This window comes from Rhinoderma darwinii, chromosome 2 (genome assembly GCF_050947455.1).
Source record: "Rhinoderma darwinii isolate aRhiDar2 chromosome 2, aRhiDar2.hap1, whole genome shotgun sequence".
In the NCBI taxonomy this organism is placed as follows: domain Eukaryota; kingdom Metazoa; phylum Chordata; class Amphibia; order Anura; family Rhinodermatidae; genus Rhinoderma; species Rhinoderma darwinii.
In genome coordinates, this window is record NC_134688.1 from 409,731,887 (window position 1) to 409,753,877 (window position 21,991).

At 43.8% G+C, this 21,991-nt stretch overlaps 1 protein-coding gene across 2 annotated transcripts in view; it reads right to left on the bottom strand.

Annotated features, from left to right (window-relative positions):
- The window catches only part of LOC142743420 (apoptosis-inducing factor 3-like), a 119,672-nt gene that overhangs the window by 86,483 nt on the left and 11,198 nt on the right, over positions 1–21,991 (bottom strand). The window contains exon 1 of one of the 2 annotated variants that reach the window (XM_075854175.1): positions 11,517–11,588. The exons of the other annotated variant lie outside the window; for it this stretch is intronic. The gene's annotated coding sequence lies outside the window, so the exon portion shown is untranslated. Of the gene's footprint in view, positions 1–11,516; positions 11,589–21,991 lie in introns of those variants that run through there. 2 annotated transcript variants of the gene reach the window in all.

The window sequence follows — 21,991 nt, forward strand, 5'->3', positions numbered from 1 at the left end:
ACCAGAGAAATGCAACTCAATATTTGTTGCCCAGTTTCTGCAGTTTTAGGAAATATCCCACATGTGGCCGTAGCGTGCTACTGGACTGAAGCATCGGCCTCAGAAGCAAAGAAGCACCTAGTGGATTTTGGGGCCTTATTTTTGTTAGAATATATTTTAGGCACCATGTCAGGTTTGAAGGGCTCTTGCGGTGCCAAAACAGTCAAAATCCCCCAAAAGTGACCCCATCTGGGAAACTAGACACCTCAAGGAAATTATCTAGGGGTATAGTGAGCATTTTGACCCCACAGGTTTTTTGCAGAAATTTTTGCAAGTAGGCTGTGAAAATGAAAATCTACATTTTTTCAAATAAAATGTAGGTTTAGCTAATTTTTTTTCATTTCCACAAGGACTAAAGGAGAAAAATCACCATAAAATTTGTAAAGAAATTTCTCCCGAGTAAAACAGTACCCCACATGTGATAATAAACGGCTGTTTGGACACACGGCGAGGCTGAGAAGGGAAAGAGCGCCATTTGGCTTTTGGAACTAAAATTTAGCAGGAATGGTTTGCGGAGGCCATGTCACATTTACAAAGCCCCTGAGGGGATAAAACAGTGGAAACCCCCCACAAGTGACCCCATTTTGGAAACAACACCCATTGAGGAAATTATCTAGGGGTATAGTGAGCGATTTGACACCACAGTTTTTTTGCAGAAATTATTGGAAGTAGGCCCTGAAAATAATAATCTACATTTTTTCAAAGAAAATGTAGGTTTAGCTAATTTTTTCTCATTTCCAGAAGGACTAAAGGAGAAAAAGCACCACAAAATTTGTAAAGCAATTTCTCCCGAGTAAAACAATACCCCACATGTGGTAATAAACGGCTGTTTGGACACACGGCAGGGCTTAGAAGGGAAAGAGCACTATTTGACTTTTTGAGATCACATTTAGCAGGAATGATTTGCGGAGGCCAGGTCACATTTGCAAAGCCCCTGAGGGGACAAAACAATGAAAACGCCCAAAAAGGGACTCCATTTAGGAAACTACACCTCTTGAGGAATGCATCTAGGGGTGTAGTGAGCATTTTGACCCCACAGATGTTTCATAGAATTTATTAGAATTAGGCAGTGAAAATAAAAACAGTCCTTTTTCTTCAATAAGACGTAGCTTTAGCGCAAATTTTTTTATTTTCTCAACAAATAAAGGAAAAAAAGAACCCAACATTTGTAAAGCTATTTCTCCCGAGTACGGCAATACCCCATATGTGGTCATAAACTGCTGTTTGGGCAAACCGCAGGGCTCAGATGGGAAGGACCGCCATTTGGAGTGCAGATGTTGCTGGATTGGTTTCTGGGCACCTGTGGGCCCAAAACAGTGGAAACCCCCCAGAAGTGACCCCATTTTGGAAACTACACCCCTCAATGCATTTACCAAGGGGTGTAGTAAGCATTTTAACCCTGCAGGTGTTTTGTAGAAATTAGTGTGCGCTCAATGTTGCAGAGTGAAAATGGGATTTTTTTCCATAGATATGCCAATATGTGGTGCCCGGCTTGTGCCACCATAACAAGACAGCTCTCTAATTATTATGCGGTGTTTCCCGGTTTTAGAAACACCCTACATGTGGCCCTAATCTTTTGTCTGGACATATGACAGGGCTCAGAAGTGAAGAGTACCATGCGGAGTGGAGGCCTAATTTGGCGATTTACAAAGTATTGGTTCACAACTGCAGAGGCTCAGATGTGAAATAATAAAAAGAAACCCCTGATAAGTGACCCCCACTATGGAACTGCACCCCTCAAGACATTAATTAAGGGGTGTAGTGAGCATTTTCACCCCACAGGTCTTTTCCATAAATGAATGCGCTGCGGATGGTGCAAATTAAAAATGTATATTTTTCCCTAGATATGCCATTCAGTGGCAAATATGTCATGCCCAGCTTATGACGCTGGAGACACACACCCCAAAAATTGTTAAAAGGGTTCTCCCGGGTATGACGATGCCATATATGTTGAAGGAAACTGCTGTTTGGGGACGCTGTAGGGTTCAGGGCCGAGGGAGCACCATTTGGCTTTTGGAGAGCGGATTTTGCTTGGTACTATATTTGTTTGAGTATTGCTGGTGTTTTATAATGTGGGGGTACATGTAAGAGGGGCGGAGTATATAAGGGGCATAGTCAGGTGGTATAAAAAAATAAAAATAATCCATAGATGTGTGTTACGCTGTGAAGCAATCCTTTCCGCACAGGCCGGTGTCGCACTGATAAATGGTGTCATTTCTTATCCCCCTTTTGGTCCACACTCCGCGCCTTTGTAGTTTGGGGAATTTTGCTGGGAAAGTATTATCCTGGTATAATACGGGCACCGTCGCTTCCAGCGGATATGTTTGGGCCCTCCCCTTCCTGGTTCCCTAATTTTAGGTCCTTGATAAATCGCCTCTTGAAACAGAAGAAATGTTCCCCTCGGGCACAACTGCATATTTTTTTATTTCCTGACTTATTGGAGCCATAACTAATTTTATTTTTCATAGACGTAGCGGTATGAAGGCTGGTTTGTTGCGGGACGAGCTGTAGTTATTATTGGTACCATTTTGGGGTACATGCAACTTTTTGATCACCTTTTATCCTATTTTTTGGGATGCCAGGTAAACAAAAAAACGCAATTCTGGCACAGCTTTTTTAGTTTTTTTTTATACAGCGTTCACCATGCGTTATAAATTACGTTATCTTTATTCTGCGGGTCCGTACGATTCCGGCGATACCTAATTTATAGCACTTTTTTATGTTTTACAACTTTTTGCACAATAAAATTACTTTTGTAAAAATAATGTCTTTTTTCTGTCGCCAAGTTGTGAGAACCATAACGTTTTAATTTTTTTGTCGACGGAGTTGTATGAGGGCTTGTTTTTTGCGGGACGAGCTATAGTTTTTATAGGTACCATTTTTGGATACGTGCGACTTTTTGATCACTTTTTATTGTAATATTTGTAGGGCAAAGTGACCAAAAAACAGAAACTCTGGTAACGTTTTTTACGGGTTTTTTTTACGCTGTTCACCGCGTGCAATAAATAATATAATATTTTGATACCTCCGGTCGTTACGGTCGTGGCGATACCAAATACATATGGTTTATTATTATTTTTCAATAATAAAGGACTTGATAAGAGTAAAAGGGGGATTGTGTGTTATTTGATTACTTGAAACTTTTATTGTTTTCAAACTTTTATTTTTTGCACTTTTTTTTACACTTTTTTATACTTTTTTTACACTTTTTCTCAAGTCCCACTAGGGGACTTGAAGGTCCAACGGTCAGATTTTTTTTTTTCTAATACATTGCACTACCTATGTAGTGCAATGTATTAGATCTGTCAGTCATTCACTGACAGCAAGCCGTTTAGGCTTCGCCACCCGGCGGGGCCTAAATCGGCTTCCGTAATGGCAGAGCAGGAGACCATTGTGTCTCCTGTTGCCATAACAGCAGTCGCCAGTCCCGATTGCCTGTCAGGGCTGGCGATCTGCTTGTAACCACTACGATGCAGCAATCGCTTTCGATTGCTGCATCGAAGGGGTTAATGGCAGGGATCGGAGCTAGCTCCGGTTCCTGCCGTTACAGGTGGATGTCAGCTGTACAGTACAGCTGACCTCCACCGCTGATGACGCCGGATCAGCTCCTGACCCGGCGCCATCTTGCCGGCAGCTACGGAAGCCGATCAGGCTCCGCCGCCGGGCGGATCTTGACCGGCTTCGGTGCTAGGCAGACCGAGTATTAGGCCTCCGGTTGCCATTGCAGCCACCGGAACCCCGGCAATTTCATTGCTGGGGCTCCGATGAGCTGCAAACACCTTAAGTGCAGCGATCGCGTTTGAGCGCTGCACTTAAGGGGTTAATGGCGGGGATCGAAGCTAATTTCGGTCCCCGCCGTTACAGTCGGATGTCAGCTGTAAGATACAGCTGAGATCCGACGATGATGGCACCGACTCAGCTTCTGAGCCGGTGCCAAACGTTTGACGTACATGTACGGCATTTTGCGGGAAGTCAATGCTTTCCATGACGTACATGTACGTCAAATGTCGGGAAGGGGTTAATCCACCTCGCTATAGTGGCTTTACTGGCTGCCGAACCCTTGTTATGACCCTGAAATTGGACAAACTAATTTTCTGAGGATCTTAGATCCTGGGTAATCTTCAGGTACTGGACTAGGCATCTTAAGTCTAGGCAGTTAAACTGTTGTTCCCTCTGATTTTTTGTGGAATCACAAAAGGAGGGAAGAACAATATCTTGGTCTAAATGAAAGGGAGAGACCACTTTAGGAAGAAATCCTGGTAAGGTTTTTAGGATGACTAACAGTAGGGTGTGTGGAGGGAAGGCAGAGAGGGCCTGAATCTCATTCACTCTACAGGCTGATGTAATGGCTAACAAGAATGTCATTTTGAGTGTCAGCATTTTCAAGGAGATAGTATATTGGTTCAAATGGTGGATTTATCATATCCTGGAGAACGAGATTTAAGTTCCAGGGAGGAACTGGGGATCTTATCTGGGGTTTGAGTCTGCAGGCAGCGGTTAGGAATCTCTTGATCCAGGGGTGTTCTGCTAATTTAGAATTTAAGAAGGAACTTAAAGCAGAAATCTGAACCTTTAACGTAGTAGGCCTAAGGTTTTTAATTAACCCTGCCTGAGGGAAATCCAATATTAAAGGGATATCTGGTTTGGTTAAAGGATTAATATCCTTGCCTGCAAAATTCAAGAATGCATTCCATGAATGGCGGGGTGTATTACTGGGCCCTGATATAGGAGATCTGACCTGTTCGGGAGAACCCATGGTTGGTCTGAAGACATTTTCCTCAACCACGTGAACCATGGTCTCTTTGGCCAGAAGGGGGCTATTAATATCACACTGGCCTTGTCTTCCCTGACCTTTTTTTATTACACTTGGGAGGAGGTTCAGGGGGGGGGGGAGGCGTAACCCCTCTCTTGACTCCAACACTGGGAGAATGCGTCTATTGCTGTTGGGTGGTCTAAAGGGTTTAGGGAGAAGAATCTTTGGGTCTGTTTTCCTTGAATGTGAATAGATCTATTGATGGGGTCCCCCATTTGAGGATAATTTTCTGAAATACTGTTGTATTCAGGCACCATTCTGATTGGCGAAGCCTTTCTCGGCTTAGGAAGTCTGCCACCTGGTTGTCTTTTCCCTTCAGATGGACAGCTGATAGGGTCAATAGGTGGCGTTCTGCCAGGAAAAAGATCTGTGAGGAGAAGTCCATCAGCGAGGCCGATCTTGTACCCCCCTGCCGATTTATATAAGACACTGTGGTCGTGTTGTTGGAATAGATCTTTAAGTATCGACCTGAAATTGCTGGTATGGATCTCTTCAAGGCCTGAAGAACTGCCGCCAGTTCCCTGAAGTTGGAGGATCCCTGTATGGTCTGTTGATCCTACTGACCCTGAAGAAAAGAGGCATCGTAATGAGCTCCCCATCCCAAGGACTCGCATCTGTGGTAATGTTTAGAGTAGGGGTTAACTTCCATGGAATACCCCGCATGAGGGTCTCCCTGTTCAACCACCATCTGAGAGACAGCCGTGCTGCGGATGAGATGTGTAGGGGTTGATCTAGGGAGAGACTGCTCCTGTCCCACTGATTTAAAATGTCCCACTGAAGGGCCCTGGATCTGAAGTGAGCCCATAGTACAGCTGGGATGCATGATGTCATGAGGCCCAGGACAGACATAGCTTTCCTGAAAGATGTCATGTGGCCTAGGTAGATCTCTGATATCCTGTCTATTAGGGGACTGATTTTGTCTTCTGGAAGCAAGGAAGGACATCTGCTTGGAGGAGTCCAGCAGAGTTCCTAGGAATACACATCTTTTTGATGGGTTTAGATTTGATTTTTTTTAAATTTATGTTTCATCCTAATTTTGCTAGTATAGCGCAAACTATTTGTATTTGTAGAGTCAAGGTTTTAGAGGTTTCTGCCACCAACAAAAAGTCGTCCAGGTATGGGATCAGGAGGATGTCATTCGTCCTGATGTAAGAGGTCATTTCCTCTATTAGTTTTGAAAATACCCTTGGGGCTTGTGAGATGCCAAAGGGGAGGGCTCTGTATTGTAGGTGAATTAAGGACCCGTTGATTGTCACGGCTACCCTCTGATATCTTTGATGATGAAGAAATATGGGTATGTGGTAGTAAGCGTCCTCCAGGTCTATTGAGGCCATCACGCAATCCCTGGAGAGGAGATTTATAGTTGACGCAATGCTCTCCATGCAGAATTTTTGTAGGTCAGATAAAGATTTAATCTTTTTAGGTTTATAATGACCCTGTGTTTTCCTCCTGGTTTGCTCACGAGGAATAGAGGGGAATAAAAGCCTTGACCTGTCTCTATGCTTGGAACCTGAATTAGGACTCTTTTTTTTTATGAGTGACAGGACTTCTAATTCTAGGATTTTTTTGCTGCTCTGGGTCCCTTAAAACCCTTGTGGGAAAAAAAAAAAATCGGTCTGGGGAAGAGACCTGAACTCTAGCACGTACCCCGTTTTTATAATTACTAGAATCCAAGGAGTCGCTGATATCTTCTGCCAATCCTTGAAAAACAGGGAAAGACGACCCCCCACCATGGATTCTATGGCGTCATTGTTGGTCCCTATTTTTAGGGTCCTTTTGGGGCCTAAAGAGAGAGGATTTATTTTTCCTCGTAAATCTTGAGGATCTAAAGTCCTGTCCCCTAGGGTTAGGTCTTTTGTTATTAGGCCCTTTGGGACGAAAGGAATCTCTTGTTGGCCTTGCTTGTGCAGGGAACCCCTTTTTGCTATCTGACGCTTTTTCCAGAAAGTCGTCAAGCGGAGGCCCAAAGAGATAATCTCCCGAGCAGGGAATAGCGCACAGCTTCCCTTTGGATCCCGTGTCCCCTTTCCAGGTTTTTAGCCAGATAGCTCGTCTAGCAGAATTTGACAGGGCTGCTGATCTGGCGGAAAGGCGTACAGAGTCTACTGAGGAGTCTGATGAAGCTTCAATTGTGTGAGCCAAATTTTCAGAAATCTGGCCACACAAGTGGCTGCAATGCCTGAGGCCCCCGTAGAAGCTTCCTGGGTCTTTTTTAGATAGAAGTGTGCTTTCCTATCCATAGGGTCAGACAATGAGCCTAGATCTTCAAAGGGAAGGGAGTGTTTCCTTGAAATCTTAGCTACTGGAGCATCGAGTCTAGGGGTGTTATCCCAGTCCTTACATACTTCGTCCTCAAAGGCATACTTCCTTTTGAGGAATTTGGGAATGCCTGCTTTCCTATCAGGATTTTTCCATTCTCTTTTTTAATGAGGTTAGTTATGTTCCTATGGATGGGAAAGGTTTTATTCTTTTTAGGTCCTAGGCCTTGAAACATTATGTCCTGGACGGACCGAGGTTCCTTAGGATCATCTATGTTCATTATAGCCCTTACCGTCTTAAGGAGTAGGTCTATGTCCTCTTTTGGGAACAAATTTCTTTCTCCCTAATCCTCACCTAAGGAATCTAAGGAGCTATACTCCCCTTCTCCTAGTTGAGGATCCTCCTCAGCTGAGGAATCGGAAACTATCCGGCTAGAGGAGGTAGATGGTGAATCTTTTTTCCTTTTAAGGGACTTTAGGGAGTTTCTAACTTCTGCCCTTACAATATCCTTGATACTTGTGGCTAAGTTTGTGGACTCTTCTGATATAATGTTGTCTAAACATTTATTTTGTTATAGGATGATGCTAGTTTCTTTTTACATATAGCACATTCCTTGTTATGGGCCTTATCCTGTTTTTTTCCTAGGACAATCTCTGGCCTAAACATATGTACAAAAGAAAGTGGAACAGTATTTAGTAAGGAAGAGGTTTTTTTTTTAATCTTACCCCATATTCCTGGCGTCCTCAAGTACCAGACTGGAGGATTTGGCATCCGAGCGGTCAGTGCGTCCTGGTGCTTCTCCTGGCGTTTCTATAATGGAGGAAGAAGACTGGAGACCGAAGCTCCTGCTGTTTCAGGCCTAAATAGGCCATGGATTGGCTGGGAGGCCCTCAGCTCCGGAAGCTGGAGCACCTCCTCCCCGTATGGGTCACCGGAAACCACCGCCTCCTGGAGTGTTGGACGCGTCACCCCGCCGGAAATGACGCGTCGCGGCGACCGGAAGAGTCCGTGAATGGGCTGGAAGCCGCAAACGCTGGGCATCGTCCAGCCGAGGGAGCCGAACATGACCCCGGGAAACCGCTCCCCGCCAGAGGAAGGACCACAGTGTGGACTTTAAACCACCTCCGTTTTGACAGGGCAGCAGGAGGGAGGCCCTGTACCAGGCTCAAGGTTGCTCCCTCCAAAGGAGAATTATACCTTCCAGTGCACCCCTAGTGGAATAAGGTAAGACATTGCTAGGGGGTCTGCAACCCCGGGAGAAGTGTTTTTCCTCAGGACTATCCTTCCATCCGGAGGACAGGAAACCTGACTGGTGTGTGTGGAGAGGGGTGTCCTTTTATATCCTCAGGTTTCCTGTCCAGCGAATGGGACGTCTCTCCAGGGGTGCGGTCATAGGTGAAAGGGTAAAAGTCTGTGTGAACTGGGCCAAAGAGAGTTATTTCAGCAATGCCATAAAATATATGCAGCACGAGAGAATTCTAATAGAAATGTTTCTTCTTTTCCATTTTTTTCCTTTTAATTCTTTTGATCTGACAAAGCCATTTACAACTAGACTGGCAGTACAACAGATACTTCAGAGGGAGGAAGAGCTTGAGAATGCTTTGCTATCTGTTCTAGTAGAACCCCCATACAGAGCATAGCCTCAGGTGCTTCTACAAAACCAACACTGTAGGATTAAAGCAATTAATTAATTAAATGACTACAATTATTGCAAATTGCTATCACTCTTCCTAGGATACATATCATGCCAGTCTTTCTTGTCAATAAATGTAAAGAGATCACATCTCCACTGACTATATTGCATACAAAGTGCAATACATTAAAACTATAATAAACGAAATTGGAACAAATCTGCTTGGAATAAATATACTCTGATATAATAATGGTCATCCAGAAAAGTTATCACCTTGCCATCGATGCTCACTTTGGCACTGCTTTTACTGATCACAAATGACTTGATAACTGAGGGATTTTTTGTATCAGATATTCAATCCATATTCCACTGATATTAAATTAAATAAAATAATAATTCATGTGAACCCATTGTTCATTTGATTGTTAGCATAGACAGATATACAATGACCGTGTAAGATTTTCTTTCCTATCTTCCCAAAAGGCAAGCTTTCAGGTAGATTCTCTTTAGCTGGGCATTTAGGCTATGTTCACACAGAAACCGCGCCAAAAAACTAGTCAAAAACGGCCTGAAAATGCCTCCCGTTGATTTCGATGGGAGGCGGGGGCTGTTTTCTCCCGCGAGCGGTAAAACCGCCTCGCGGGAGAAAGAAGCGACATGCCCTATCTTTAGGCGTTTCCGCCTCTGACCTCCCATTGACTTCAATGGGAGGCAGAGAAAGCGCATTTCGCGGCGTTTTATGCCCGCGGCTCTCAATGGCCGTGGGCGAAAAACTGCGTGCAGGGAGAGGAAAATCTGCCTCAAACTTCCAAATGGAATTTTGAGGCAGAAATTCTGCCTGCAAAAAACTCTGTGTGAAAATAGCCTAATATATAAAATTCTAATTACATCAGCACATGTACACTCTAGGATTTTAATCTAGCTAATCCCCCTTGATGAAAACACAATGAGTGGGTAAATCCATCAAGCTTATGAATATCTACTTATAGAACGTGCACTTTGCTTCACCCAGCCCTGGAGAGCCAGATCACAGGATTGTTTCACATATTATGCAGAAAGCCTTTCAAGGTGTTCCATAGATATATACAATCCTACCTATCCTTTTTAACCATTAGGGCTGATCCACACATAACGGTATTGCTGCAGAAAATTTCTGCAGCAATTCCGCTGAAAGTAGCAGACATTCCACGGCAGAAGAAAAATGGTGCATATTTTCTGCGTTTTTCCCAGTGCTGGGAGAGGGTGACATCTCCTCTGAAAAACGCAGCAATTCAGTCCACTTTCCACAACAGGAATTGACCTGATGCAATCCGAAAAATACGCACCGCAGGTCAATTTCTACTCTGAATTTTTACGCATGGATGAGACTTGTTAAAACTCACCCATTTTGCTGCTACCTTATTCTGCTCGGTTTTTTGATCCGCAATTCGGGACGGAAAAAACGCAGCAATTCCGCTACTTGTGGACAAGCCCTTACACAGTGAAATAGCCACTGGACCTCTCCCTGCCAAGGTTAATACCACTCTACCAAACCAAGATCTTCTAGATAATGTCAAGTGGAAATTCTATTAAAATACAATTTATATATGAATGGCCCCTTAAAGGGAACCTGTCACCAGCATTTCACCTATTGAACTTTACTTATCCCTCACTGGCCGCTGCTATCAAAAGCTCATTGCCATTATCCCCTCTGCTAAACTCCTCCTCAGACTGTAAATAACGGTCTACAAACATTTTGCACTTTTTATAGTAATCTGGTGTCCCTTTGTGTGCACACACAAGAAGAGGACATCAATGCACAAGCGCGGGATTATGTGTGCTGGGGAAAGGCGAGGAGCTGTCAATCAAAAGTAAGGAGGCGGGGTAAACTCAGGAAGACTTGAGGAATGAAGATTTGACTCTTTTATGCTCATTAGCATACGGTGTGGGAACACAAAAACTGAATACTAAAGCTACAGAGCCGACTAAGAAGACAATTATAGGTTATATAGAAATGATTTTTCACCCACTACCACCAGGTATTGCTGGTTTAATAAGTGAAATGCTGGTGACAGGATCCCTTTAATTCAGCTTCAAAGGAAGTGTCCCCTTACATGGCCCGACCTGGGCCGTGTAAATGAGTGCCGATCAACGAGAGTTTGTTTATCGGTGCTAGTTTGCTCCTTTCACAAGGAGCTATGTATGGGGATGATCACTCGTTACTCCGATCGCTCGTCCCCATACATTTCTATCATGTCGGCAGCGCGTCTCCCGGTTTACACAGAGAGATGTGCTGCTGACAACGATAATATTTCTTGCTGCATGAATGATACAATCATTTGCTCGTTCATCGGGTGATCGTTGCCCTGTTCACACAGGGCAATGATCGGGAATGAGCTTTCTGTGAACGCTTGTTTGCCCGATAAATGGCCCGTGTAAAAGGGCCTTAAATCTCCAACTTTTTTCATCGTTCTTAGGTCCAAAATTTTGAGGCGATTCATTTCTTCATGTATTTTTATAGCGATCAGAGCTCAGTTATTCTGATACAGGCTCCAAATCCCCTAAATAAACAGATTTAAAAGGGTTGTCCATGACTGGACAACTGATGACCTATCCACAGGATAGGTCATCAGTATATGATCGGTGCGGCTGCCTCCGGGCGCCGGATGTTTTGAACGGTATGCAGTAGTTGGAAGCAAATGGCTTCGACCACTGCATAGCGGCCGTTTTACAGAACTAAAGCTCTGCTCGTATTCAACACAGTTCTCTCATGATAGAGCATCCACCACTTACCTTCTCCTTGTGCAGGAGTTGAGTTATGCTCCCTCTGCTGGCAGAAAACAGCAAAGCTAGTAATGTCTCACTGACAAACATGTTAGGACCCCCACGACCCTGCGGAAAGCACCTGAAATCTGAGTTTGTCCCACTAGATATCCTGCTTAGATTGGCCAAATTTTATTTTCATGTTAAATATTTTTATTTTATCTTTTTGTAACTTGGGTCATAAAGTTTAGAAATGATAAATAATATAAAATGCTAAAATGTCTTCATCACTCACTCTGCAACATGACAAATTCAAACATGAGAAATAAAAAAATCATAATGAATACCCAAAGTTATAGTAGAGATGTTAGGGGAATGTTTTATCAGCAATTCCGCAAGAAAATTTAGAAAAAAAGACAAATTTCCTTCAAGTTAGGCCCCATGCACACGACCGTGCCCGCAATCACGGCCCGCGATTGCGGGCACGGCCGGCCGCTGACTGACAGCCGCATTTTCGGGCCGTGCTCCCATACAAAGTATGGGAGCACGGCCCGCAAAATGCGAAAGAACGGACATGTTCCATAATTCCCGGAACATTTCCACGGCACTGACACCCTTCCGTAGTGCTACGGAAAGGTGTCAGTGTTCAATGAAAGTGAATGGCTCCGTTTTTGCGGACCGCAGTTGCGGTCCGCAAAAACGGAGGTTTTTTGCTGTCGTGTGCATGTCGTTTGCTGTCGCGTGCATGGGGCCTTAAACCTGGATCCGGTCTAGAGGAAGGCAAAACAAAACCCTAAGGCCCCATGCACACGACCGAAAAAAACCTCAGTTTTTGCGGACCGCAATTCACTTTCATTGAACACGGACACCTTTCCGTAGCACTACGGAAGGGTGTCCGTGCCGTGGAAATGTTCCGGGAATTATGGAACATGTCCGTTCTTTCGCATTTTGCGGGCCGTGCTCCCATACTTTGTATGGGAGCACGGCCCGAAAATGCGGCTGTCAGTCAGCGGCCGGCCGTGCCCGCAATCGCAGGCCGTGATTGCGGGCACGGTCGTGTGCATGGGGCCTTACTAGGGACAATGTTAACTCATATGGTAATTTAAATCATTCCTGACCCCACAAGGGCAACAGAATAACTTTCTGGATCAAATGAACTTCAAATTAAAACTTTTTAATGCCTGGGTTCCCATGTAGCGTAATCACGGCGGAATTTCCGTAACGGAATTGTGTGCAGAAATTCCGCAGCATTTACAGTAGCAGCAAAGTGGATGAGATTTAGAAAATCTCATGCCCACGCTGCGGGAAAAAAAATGCAGCGTAAACGTTAATAAACTGACCTGCATTTCGGAATTAAATTCTGCAACATGTCAATTTATGATGCGTTTTTGTTGATTTTCTGTTGCGGGTTTTCCCCATTGAATTCAATGGGGACGCAAAACCTGCAATAGAAAGCCAAGTGTTGAGACTTTTGCAACGTAATCGCAGTTATTACGGCGCGAAAATCGCAACTTCGGAAAAAATAAAACGAACATATTTACCAGTGGATTTTGTCACAGTTTTGCCCAAATAAGGCTACGTTCACACGCTTAACAAAAAACAGCTGTAAAATACGGAGCCGTTTTCAAAGGAAAACAGCCTCTGATTTACAGCCGCTTTTATGCATCAGGCGTTTTTTACGGACGTTTTTGGAGCTGTTTTTCTATTGACCCAATGAAAAATGGCTCAAGAAGTGACATGCACTTCTTTTTTAAAGTTTTTTTTTTTACGCGCAATTTTTAAAATTGGCCGCGTAAAAACATCAAGTGGCAACGGAACGCAGTTTTTCCCATTGAAATCAATGGGCAGATGTATGGAGGCGTTCAGCCCCTGTAATTTCAGCCATTTTTTGGGGCGTTTACAGCCTGAAAAACGACCGAAAATAGGCCGTGTGCACATACCCTATGGGTATGTGCACACAACCTCTTTTCATACGTAATGGAGGCGTTTTACGCCACGAATTACGCCTGAAAAGACGACTCCAATACGTCGGCAAACATCTGCCCATTGCTTGCAATGGGTCTTACGATGTTCTGTGCAGACGAGCTGTCATTTTACGCGTTGCTGTCAAAATACGGCGCGTAAAACGATGGCTCGTCAAAAGAAGTGCGGGACACTTCTTGGGACGTGTTTGGAGCCGTTTTCTCATAGACTCTATTGAAAACAGCTCCAAAAATGTCCGTAAAAAAACGCCGCAAAAAACGCGAGTTGCTCAAAAAACGTCTGAAAATCAGGAGCTGTTTTCCCTTGAAAATAGCTCCGTATTTTCAGACGTTTTTGCTTACTACGTAATTGACGGACGTATTTCGGCCGCAAGTAGTGGACCGAACACAGTGCAGGGAGCCGGGCTCCTAGCATCATACTTATGTACGATGCTAGGAGTCCCTGCCTCGCTGCAGGACAACTGTCCCGTACTGTAATCATGTTTTCAGTACGGGACAGTAGTTCCACGGAGAGGCAGGGACTCCTAGCATCGTACATAAGTATGATGCTAGGAGCCCGGCTCCCTGCACTGTGTTCGGTCCGGGACTTGCGGCCGAAATACGTCCGTCAATTACGGACGTAATTAGTGTGTGTGCACATACCCTAACAGTTGCAGATTTGAAAAGAATCAGTTTTGGGGTATGTTCACACGTAGTCAACAAAAACGTCTGAAAATCCAGAGCTGTTTTCAAGGGAAAACAGACCCTGCTTTTCAGACGTTTTATTACCAACTCGCATTTTTCACGCCGTTTTCGCAGCGTTTTTTACGTCCGTTTTTGGAGCTGTTTTCATTGGAGTCTATGAGAAAACCGCTCCAAAAACGTCCAAAGAAGTGTCCTGCACTTCTTTTTACGAGGCGTAATTTTACGCGTCGTAATTGCCGTACGACGCGTAAAATTACGCGTCGTGTGGACAATACAACGTTATACCCATAGAAAGTAATGGGCAGATGTTTGACGACGTATTTGAGACGTATTTCCAGACGTAAAACGAGGCAAAATACGCCTCGTATACGTCTGAAATTTGGCCGTGTGAACATACCCTAAGGCCTCATGCACACGACCGTATTTTTTCCCACCCGTAAATACTGGCGTAAATACGGGTCCGGTGTCACACGTATTCGACCCGTTTTGCACCAGTATTTACGGACCCGTGCCCGTAAATATGGGTCCGGTGTCACCCGTATTCCACCCGTATTTACGGGCACGTTTTTGGCGGCAAAATAGCACTGCACTAATCGGCAGCCCCTTCTCTCTATCAGTGCAGGATAGAGAGAAGGGACAGCCCTTTCTGTAATAAAAGTTAAAGAAATTCATACTTACCCGGCCGTTGTCTTGGTGACGCGTCCCTCTCTTCACATCCAGCCCGACATCCCTGGATGACGCGGCAGTCCATGTGACCGCTGCAGCCTGTGATTGACCTGTGATTGGCTGCAGCGGTCACATGGCCTGAAACGTCATCCAGGGATGGCCAGGACGTCGGGCCGGATGTCGAGAGGGACGCGTCACCAAGGCAACGGGCGGGAGACCGGACTGGAGGAAGCAGGAAGTTCTCGGTAAGTATGAACGTCTTTTATTTTTATTTTTTACAGGTTTATACTGATCGGTAGTCACTGTCCAGGGTGCTGAAAGAGTTACTGCCGATCAGTTAACTCTTTCAGCTCCCTGGACAGTGACTATTTACTGACGTCGCTTAGCAACGCTGCCGTAATGACGGGTGCACACATGTAGCCACCCGTCATTACGAGAGCTCCATAGACTTCTATGGACTGTCCGTGCCGTTATTACGGCCTGAAATAGGACATGTTCTATCTTTTTCAACGGCACGGGCACCTTCCCGTGAGAAAACGGGAAGGCACCCGTCGCCAATAGAAGTCTATGAGCCCGTTATTACGGGTCGTAATTACGACCCGTAATAACGGGAGTTTTTACGGTCGTGTGCATGAGGCCTTAGCAGAATATTCCTGCAGCAATAAGCTTTCCTTGCAGTTTTAATTTTATTTACAATTTCCCCATTGAAGTAAATACGTTTTTTTAACCCCTTAATGACCAGCCTATTTTAGACCGTAACCCCTTCCCGCTCCTGGACGTACTATTAGGTCATGGCAGCTGTATCGTTCGCGCTCCATGACCTAATAGTACGTCTCTGGAGTAACGCCCGTTTCGGCCGTCCTCCCGACACATACAGGAGCTGTGACAACTGCTTTCTTGTACAGCAGCTGTCACAGCTCCTACAGCGGGGACCGATCGCTGTGTCCCCACTGATTAACCCCTTAAAAGCCGCGTTCTATAGAGATCGCGGCTTTTTAGGGGTTAAGCTGCCATCGCCGGCCTGCTACACGATAGCGGCCGGCGATGGTGACTATGGCAACCGGACAACAAACAATGGCGTCCGGCTATGCCATAGATGGAAGCCTAGTGGGTCCTGACAAAGTCAGGACCCACTATGCTTGCTGTCAGTGAGTAGCTGACAGTTCTAATACACTGCACTACGCATGTAGCGCAGTGTATTAGAATAGCGATCAGGGCCTCCTGCCCTCAAGTCCCCTAGTGGGACAAAGTAATAAAGTTAAAAAAAGGATGTGTAAAAATAAGAAAATAAAAGTTTTAAAAGTATTAAAAGTAAAAATCCCCCTTTTTCCCTTATCAGTCATTTATTATTAATAAAAATATATAAACAAACAAACTATACATAATTGGTATCGCCGCGTCCGTAACGGCCTGAACTACAAAATTATTTCATTATTTATCCCGCACGGTAAACGCCGTAAAAGAAAATAATAATAAACCGTACCACAATCACAATTGTTTGGTCACTTCACCTCCCAAAAAATGGAATAAAAAGAGATCAGAAAGTCGCATGTACCTAAAAATGGTACTGATCGAAACTACAGTTCGTTACGCAAAAAATAAGTCCTCGCACGACTTTATTGATTGAAAAATAAAAATGTTCTGCCGCTTAGAACAAGGTAACATAAAAAGTGAATGATTTTTTACAAACCGTATTTTATTGTGCAAACGCCATAAGACATAAAAAAAAACTATAAACATCTGGTATCGCCGTAATCGTATCGCCCCGCAGAATAAAGTTAATATATCATTTATAGTGCACGGTGAACGCTGTAAAAAAAAAATAGTATAAAAAAACAATAGTAGAATTGCTGTTTTTTAGTCACCACGCCACCTAAAAATAGAATAAAAACTGATCAAAAAGCCGCATGCACCCCAAGAAAACTACAATGAATTCCTCAAGGGGTCTAGTTTCCAAATTGGGCTCACTTTTGGGGGGGTTCCCAATGTTTTGGCACCACAAGACCTCTTCAAACCGGACATGGTGCCTAATAAAAAAAAAGAGGCCTCAAAATCCACTAGGTGCTCCTTTGCTTCGGAGGCCGGTGCTTCAGTCCATTACCGCACTAGGGCCACATGTGCGATATTTCTCTAAACTGCAGAATCTGGGCAATACGTATTAAGTTGCGTTTCTCTGATAAATCCTTTTGTGTTATAAAAAAAATGGTATAAAGAGGATTTTCTGACAAAAAAAATTAATTTAAATTTCACCTCTACTTTGCTCTAAATTTCTGTGAAACACCTAAAGGGTTCATAAACTTTCTAAATGCTGTTGTGAATACTTTGAGGGGTCTAGTTTCTAAAATGGGGTGTTTCATAGGGGTTTCTAATATATGGGCCCATCAAAGCAACTTCAGAACTGAACTGTAACCTAAAAAAATAAATAAATGAGGCAATACTTCGCTTCTTACATTATACTGATAATGAGCCGTGCCCACCCCGAGATTACCCCAGTTTTGACTGTTTGTATAAACGGAGACCCCTATTAGACCGTTTCAGTGCCCGGTTTTCCCAAGCATACACCCCCGAGAAGTGTATTTCTATTGAGGAGTCCCTGGTACATTTTAAAGGGAGGCTTCAATTCCGCGAGTACCTGCCGGGTAAGAGGGCAAGGTATGGCGTGAAGATGTATAAGCTGTGCGAGAGTGCATCAGGGTATACCTACAGGTTTAGGATATATGAAGGAAAGGCCACCCCCAAACCAGACTGCATCCTGGACTACAATAGGTACATGGGAGGGATGGACTTGTCAGATCAAGTCCTGAAGCCCTACAGCGCCATGCGGTGTGGTATAAGAAGCTGGCCGGGCACATCATACAGATGGCATTGTACAATGCGTACGTGCTACGTCGATGTACAGGCCAGAGGGGAACTTTCCTGGAATTTCAATAGGTGGTTATCAAGAACCTAATCTTTAGGGACCAAGAAGGGGGGGCACCCAGTACTTCTGGAAGCGGGGCCACACACATCGTACCAGGGCGGCAACACTTTCCAGGAGAAGTTCCCCAAACTGGCAAGAAAGGAAAAAGTCAAAAGAGGTGCAAAGTCTGCTATAAGAGGGCGATAAGGGAGGACACAATATATCAATGTGACACGTGTCCCGAATAACCAGAGCTCTGTATGAAAGAGTGTTTTAAAATTTATCATACATCCCTTGGTTTATAAATTACCCCAATTTTACTTACCCTGATGCACTCCGCACAGCTTATCCCCCCTCGTCTTTCCCTTCTGAGCCCTGCTGTGTGCCCAGGCAGCTGATAACAGCCACATGTAGGGTATTGCCATACCCGGGAGAACCCACATTACAGTTTATGGGGTGTAGGTCTCCGGTTAAAATGCTCACTACACCTCTAGATGAATGCCTTAAGGGTGTAGTTTTTAAAATGGGTCACTTCTTGCAGGTTTCAACTGTACTGGTACCGCAGGGGCTTCTGCATACATGACTTTGCACTAGAAAATCCCCAGTAGGCAAAATGGTGGTCCTTTCCTTCTGAGCCCTCCCATGGGCCCAAACGTCAGTTTATCACAACAAATGGGGTATTGCGGCACTCAGAACAAATTGCGCAACAGAATGTGGTATTTTGTTTCTTGTGGAAATAAGAAATTTTCAGCCAAAACTACATATTATTTGAAAAAAATAATTTTGTTTTAATTCCTAGCCCAATTCAAATACGTTCTGTGAAAAAACTATGGGGTCAAAATGGTCACAACACCCATAAATGAATTCCTTGAGGCGTGTAGTTTCCAAAATGGGGTCATTTGTGGTTGGTTTCTATTGCTTTGATACCTCTGGGGCTCTGCAAATGCGACATGGCACCCGAAAACCAATCCAGCAAAATCTGGACTCCAAAGAACAAATAGCGCTCCTTTCCTTCTGAGCCCTCCCATGGGCCCAAACGGCAGTTTATCACCACCAATGGGGTATTGCCACACTAAGGACAAATTGGGCAACAAAATGGGGTATTTTGTTCCCTGTGAAAATAAGAAATTTTGATTACAAATGACATTTTATTGGAAAAAATGAAATTTTTCTCATTTCACAGCCCAATTGAAATACGTGCTGTGAAAAAACTATGCGGTCAAAATGGTAACAACAACCATAAATGAATTCCTTGAGGGGTGTAGTTTCCAAAATGGGGTCACTATTGGGGGATTCCTACTGTTTTGGCACCTCAACACCTCAAAAGAGGCCTCAAAATGCACTAGGTGCTTCTTTGCTTCTAAGGGCTTGTGTTTTATTCCACGAGCGCAGTAGAGCCACATGTGGGACATTTCTAAAAACTGCAGAATCTGGACAATACATATTTAGTAGTGTTTCTCTGGTAAAACCTTCTGTGTTACAGAAAAAAAATTGAATAAAATTGAAATTCAGCAAGAAAAATGAAATTTGCAAATTTCACCTCCACTTTGCTTTAATTCCTGTGAAATGCCTGAAGGGTTAAAAAACTTTCTAAATGCTGTTTTGAAAACTTTGAGGGGTCTAGTTTTTAAAATGGGGTGTTTTATCAGGGTTTCTAATACATAGGCCCCACAAAGCCACTTCAGAACTCAAGAGGTACCTTAAAAAAAAGGCTTTTGAAATTTTCTTAAAAATATGAGAAATTGCTGTTTATGTTCTAAGCCTTGTAACGTCCAAGAAAAATAAAAGAATGTTCAAAAAACGATGCCAATCTAAAGTAGACATATGGGAAATGTGAACTAGTAACTATTTTGGGTGGTATAACAGTCTGTTTTACAAGCAGATGCATTTAAATTCTGAAAAATGCAATTTTTTCCAAATTTTCTCTAAATTTTGCAATTTTGCACCGATAAACACTGAATATATCGACCAAATTTTACCACGAACATGAAGCCCAATGTTTCACGAGAAAACAATCTCAGAATCGCTTGGGTAGGTTTAAGCATTCAGACGTTATTACCACATAAAGTGAAATATGTCAGATTTGAAAAATGGGCTCTGAGCCTAAGGGGGGATTCACACGAGCGTGTATTCGGTCCGTGCGGGCCGCGTGGTTTTCACGCGCCACGCATCGACCAATACAAGTCTATGGGGCAGTACAGACAGTCCGTGCTTTTTGCGCAGCGTTTGTTCGCTGCGTACAAAACGCGACAGGTTCAATAACTCTGCGTATTTCGCGCATCACGCACCCATTGAAGTCAATGGGTCCGTGAAAACCACGCAGGTTGCACGGAAGCACTTCCGTGCGAACCGACTGAAACAGCGCACCAGCTGTCAAAAGGATGAATGTAAACAGAAAAGCACCACGTGCTTTTCTGTTTCCAAACATCCAAACGGAGTGTCTTTGAGATGAGCGAACCCGGACAAGCGAACCGAACTTCACCGGGTTCGGCCGAACTCGTTTTGGCCGAACCCGGCAAAAAAATGTCTGGTACGCGACGTCAGGACATAGTCACTGTCCAGGGTGCTGAAAGAGTTAAACTGTTTCAGCACCATGGACAGTGACTACCGATCCCAATAAACATGAACCTGTAAAAAAAAACGAAGTTCTGACTTACCGATAACTCCCGGCTTCTTCCTCCAGTCTGACCTCCCGGGATGACAATTCAGTCCAAGTGACAGCTGCAGCCAATCACAGGCCAAGCACAGGCTGCAGCGGTCACATGGACTGCCGCGTCATTCAGGGAGGTGGGGCCCGATGTCGAGAGGCGCGCCACCAAGGCAACGGCCGGGAGGGCAGATCTCGGTAAGTACGAACTTTTTCTTTTTTTTTTAACAGGTTGCTGTATATTGTGTTCGGCATTCACTGTCGAGGGTGCTGAAAGAGCTACTGCCAATCAGTTAGCTCTTTCAGCACCTTGGACAGTGACGGGCGTCGACTAGCCTCATCTCTATGATGGCGGCTGCGCGAAAATCACGCAGCCGCGCATCATACAGCTGTCAAATGGTTTTTGCGCGCGCAAAACGCTGCGTTGTTTGCACGCGCAAAAACGCAACGTCCGTCTGTATCTGCCCTTAAAGAAGTAAAAACGCCCCGATGTACGCACATAATACACGCCCAGTTGGACTTTTACTTTAAACACGCCCAGTTGGACTTTTACTTTAAACACGCCCAGTTGGACTTTTGCAAGCCTCATTTGCATAAATACAAAAATGGTCATAACTTGGCCAAAAATGCTCGTTTTTTAAAAATAAAAACGTTACTGTAATCTACATTGCAGCGCCTATCTGCTGCAATAGCAGATAGGGGTTGCAAAATCTGGTGACAGAGCCTCTTTAAGGCCAAAACAAGGCTGCGTCCTTAAGGGGTTAATGACCAAGCTATTTTTAGCGTTTTTCCATCGTCGCATTCCAAGAGCTATAACTTTTTTATTTTTGCGTCGACATAGCTGTATAAGGTCTTTTTTTTGCGGGACAAGTTGTATTTTTTAATAGCACCATTTTGAGGTACATATTATTTATTGATTAACTTTTATTTGGGGGGGGGAATAGAAAAAAAAAACTGACATTTCGCCACTTTTTTGCGTCTTAAATCTACACCGTTTACCGTGTGATATAAATAACACAATAACTTTATTCAGCGGGTTGTTACGATTGCAACGATACCAAATTTGTATAGTTTTTGTATGTTTTACTACTTTTACACAGTAAACGCTTTTTTTCAAAATTATTTGTTTTTGTGTCTCCATATTTGAAGAGCCATAAGTTTTTTATTGTTCCGCCGATGCGGTTGTATGAGGGCTTTTTTTTTTGCGGGAAGACTTGTAGTTTTTATTGGTACCATTTTGGAGTCGATGCGACTTTTTGATCGCTTTTTATCACTTTTTTTTAAAGTCAGGATTCACAGAAAACAGCAATTTTTCCATAGTTTTTTATTACATTTTTTACGGCGTTCACCGTGCGGGTTAAATAATGTAATAGATTTATAGTCGGGGTCGTTACGGACACGGTGATACCAAATATGCGTAACTTTTTTACTTTATTTAGTTTTTTTAATAGTAAAGCATTTTGTAAGGGGAAAAGGTGGGTTTTTCATTTTTTTTCAAATTTTTTTTTAAATTAACTTTATTAAACTTTTTTTTTACTTTTTTACTAGTCCCACTAGGGGACTTTAATATGCGATTCTTCGATCGCTATTATAATACACTGCAATACTTTTGTATTGCAGTGTATTA